This window comes from Notolepis coatsorum (genome assembly GCF_963971535.1).
Source record: "Notolepis coatsorum genome assembly, chromosome: 15".
NCBI lineage: Eukaryota > Metazoa > Chordata > Actinopteri > Aulopiformes > Paralepididae > Notolepis > Notolepis coatsorum.
The window spans coordinates 82,365,884-82,370,565 of NC_140179.1; positions in this window are offsets into that span (position 1 = coordinate 82,365,884).

Sequence of the window (4,682 nt, forward strand, 5' to 3'; positions counted from 1 at the left end):
CTGTACATTGGATTATCGACGAAACCTTACTTGGTCCCAAGAAGAGGGTCTCGTGTATTATTGGGTTAGGACATTTACTGTACATTGGAGGGGGTTGGGTTAAGACATTTACAGGGGCCAGTTTCGAATTGCAGTCTCCCGTAGGTGCTCTTTGAGAGTGGTTTTGAAAGTGGGTAGTGATTCACATTCCTTGTTTGAGCCGAATCTGGGTTTAACATGGTTTGTGGAGCTCCCTCTGGTGTCTACTAGTGGATCTACTATTGGATTTATTTTCTCTGTGGATGGTTTTGTGAATAAATCTCCATTATGCTTCAATTACTTTGTGTTTATTGTATAGCAATACGGTTGGGTGAATTGGGCCATTGTATAAAAGCATTACATCACTTGAAGTCGTGTGTTATACTCATTAGATCACGCCTAGGGGGGTCTAACAACCCTCCGCTGCGCGTCGGGCCTAACAACCACCCCTAGGCGTGATCTAATGAGTAGAACACACTCCTGCGCATGATGTAATGCTTAATTATTCAAGGTCGATTAGCCACAGATAATCTTAGGAGACTGTCTATCTGTATGTCATGTATGTCATATATGTTATGATGAATTGAAAATGGGGGACCCTGATGTAAACAAGACGAAAGTCTTTCTCTGGTCTGCAGCCCCTTAACAATTGTGTGTATTGAGCTGTACTGTATTGTACCCATTCTGCAATCTGTTAATAAAATGTTCAATCAATCAATCTGTTACATGTAATTGACAACAGTAAGAACAATACAACTCCGGCCACTATCTGTCTTTAGATGCCATGAAGGCATTCGATAGACTAGAATGGTCATATCTTTGGACGTGACACTAGACTAGAACAGAAGTTCTCCATCTTGTTGAGTCTAGGACCTAAATAGGACTAAATAGAGCATACTAGCCCTCTTGTCATCAGGGAACCTACTAGAAAAAGGACCACTACTCTCTGGGTTTAGTTGAGTTTTATTTGACAATTATTAAAAACACATAAACATGCATTATTAAAAAGCAGACATTTTTAATAGCTGCAACCTTTTTGCAATAGGCCACTCCCACACCCCCTTTTAGCCAATTGAACCATAATGAGCACACACTTGACATCCATGCCCAATTTCAGCCTCCTAGGGTTGAAATTTTCTGTGGCCCAACCAACTGACTGACCAACAGAGTAACCTATAGACGGGTTTCGTGTTTGTAAACACAATGTGTTCGAGTCAATTGGTAAACCCACTGGGTGACATGACAGTTGCCTTCTATGGAAAAACCATGACACTCCCCTAAATGAAAGCATAATGGAGCTCTATGGAGAAAACCATGGCACTCCCCTGACTAAAAGTGACTTTTTTTATTTATTTTTACGAAAATGGCTGGACGTAATTTTCGTAAAGTCTTTCACCTTTTACATATGTAGCTTTGGCATGGATTGATTGTTTAGATCACTAAATTCAGGAGAATCGTTAGCAAATGCAAATATTGTAGTCTGCCCTGTTGTTCTGACCAGGATTACTTTCCTTTTTGCCTCTGATGCGTGTGGTACACAGAGTCTGAAGTGGACGAAGAATCCGTCGAGCTGGTCAGACTCATGCAGAAGGTCAGACTAATTTCCATTGTGGTGCTTGGTGTTAAACGTGGAGACTACACTAGAAGGGAAGGATGCACAAAAAAATAATAAAAAAAATTCACTGCCGCAGTGCCGATACTGATTCCAAATCCTAAACTTTCAGTATCAGCCAAATATACAGAGTACTGATGCAATCCATCCCTCTTACTGAACAGTATAGACTTGCACTATTGGTAATAAATGACAATAATCAAGTCACTTTGCTGTGATATTTTCAGGAATGTTTCACAAGTGTCTTGCTATGGGATTTTAGTGTCGGTTAAATTCTTTGATATAGACACCCTATTTTAGCCTGGTATCGCGGACTGATAAAGCCTATAAAGTATTATTGAAATAATCACAATATATGAAGCAATATTACAACACATTCAATCAATACATTCTCAAAGGTTCTCAGGCTATATACACAATATTCAAAGCCTCTCAGAAAATAGCATAGGAAGTTCTAAAGATACAGCCAGTAACCAAGAACAGTGTTGTACAATTGCAGTAGCAAAAACTATACAATTCATAATTTCATGATCTTCAATACAAATACAAGCATATTAAGCAGCTACCCAGTATTCAAGATCACAGTTAAAGAGTGATACCATATCATTTGTCCAGGTACATTATCTTGACATTCCAAATACAAATGCTTCAATGCATCCTTGGAATGGAATATTAGCTCACTCTAGTACCCTTTCCAGCAGCCAGCTTTTGACCTTCCCCTTAAAACCGGTCTTCGGTTATAAAACACCAGAGCCAGGCTACAGTCCTGTGAATGACTGACTCAGCGTTTTGACCAGTGCAAGAACCCTTTCACTGCCACACGACAGGCAGTTAACCCTTTCACTGTGACAATACAGAAGGTTAGCCCTTTACTATCACACACAACCGACGGCGATGCTAATGATGGAGCATCGCCGTCGGTTGTGTGATAGTAAAGGGTTAACCTTCTGTCGTGTGGCAGTGAAAGGGTTAAAGGGGAACTATCTTATAAATGGCCTTTTCCAGTGTTTAGCATTATTTTCTAGCTATGTGGACTTATATTAATAGGATCTATGTCTCTAATTCTCAATTTGGCGCATTCTTCCAATTCTCATCTCACAATATTGTCCCTCACTCAAGTGAGTCATCTGAAATGTTGCGTATCTGTGACGTCAGAGGTTTCTCATCTGCATAATAACACCCGCCCCATCTATGCTTGTAGCCAACTGCCAGCTATGCATCTATGCTTGTAGCCAACTGCCAGCCACCTGTATTACTCATTAAGAGAGACCGCTTGGCCCCTGCGCGTCAATGTCTCTCTCGCTCTCTCTGTCTGTCACTCAAATCGCGGAGCCCAGCCTCAAAACGGCTTAAAATGTTGAGGTAGAAAAATGCTGTTTTTGAGTACTTGATTAAAAATACAAAACAATGAATTATTTTTGAAAAAAACCTTATAGACGTGTTCCATAAACTCACAGGAATTGTGTAAAATTGCCCAAATAGTGAAAGAAATAGTCAAATAGTTCCTCTTTAAAAGCAAAAAATAATAAAGCTGGTTAATTCTGCTCATAATCTCACACACACACTGTATCCCAAAACTATAAAACCATCGTATACATCGGCTGGGTGGCGCAGTGGACATTGCGCTCGTCACCAACGGAAGAGACACCGGGTTCGAATCCGGCTGTCGGCGTTGCCTCCGGCTTGGGCCGGCCGTCATACTGGCTCAATTGGCAGAGTCAGCGGGTGGAAGTCGACGGGTGGTAATCTGGACGTTGTGGACAGCGACTCCTACAGGTCGGTTGGGGGACGCCTGCACAGCAGAGACAGGAAATGGCGGGGGTAGTGTGAGCCTCCCACACGTTACACCTCCGCGCTGGCAGGTGAAAAGATGTGCCAGGCTGCCTCCTCGTGTACCGGAGGGGACACGTGATGCAAGGCTTCTATCTTCCCTACAACCAACCAGTGGGGGGGGGGGGGGGGCATATGCGAGCAACGTTCAAGACAGGGGAGGAAAGAATTGGAAACAGCAAAATTGGGATGGGAGAAAGATAGAAAATAAGGAGAAAAAGTGGACCCAAAAAAAAAACATCTTATACAAATTAATGTGGTTATGGAGTTAAAATATTGGATGTGTGATTTTTTTTTTTTATTAATCCCCTTGGGGGAAATCCATCCCGACGCAGTGGGCGGCCACACAGTGCGGCGCCCGGGGGACCGACTCCAGTTGTAATGCCAGTACCTTGGTCAAGGGCATTGGCAGGATATACCTATAAGCATCATTCATGTCTTTTTGGGTGTGGGAGGAAACCGGAGTACCCAGAGGAAATCCATGCAAACACAGGGAGAACATGCAGACTCCACACAGAAATGCCCCCCCCCCCCCTGCTGGAGTACCACCCCTTCCACTAACCACCAGGGGTACCCCCCATTTCCAAAAAAATTTTGATCCCGTTTGAGTTGTGGCATGAATTGCACACAAGACGTTTGTCAATTTAAAACGTAATTTTGCAAGTCAAGAAAGTTGATTGACTCACAGGTTAGCTAACATTATCGATAGCTTTTTGATGAACGTTAGCAAGCTGACAAGTCCCCCTTTAAATTGAGAAACATCATATTATGTGTATTTCATGGCACAATTCAACACATCAAGGATACAAATTTAAAGAAATTCTCTCATCATTGTCTACCGTTGATATAGGGTCCCACCCTGGAGCAGATTAGGGCAGACTTGGGAACGTTAGGGCAGATTGCTCCACTTGCTCTGCATTATTCAGCAGTGTTAGCCTCATTGCGGGACGTGATCAGGTCAAGCTGACTGCTGGTAAACATTCTGTATTAGCTCGACACTCAAAACACCAAAGACAAAAGACATTTACAGCCTATGTATTGTAAAAATATATATATACTGTATATATGTTATTGTCTTAAGTGTTAGTCACACCGTATAGACTGTAGAAAATACATTTGAGAATGGTTTGGCACCACAGAGCTCATGAATGAGGTTTCAGGATCAGTTAAAAGGGATTTAGCCTCTAATTATAAGTGCATCCAACAATTTAGCAATGTTTAA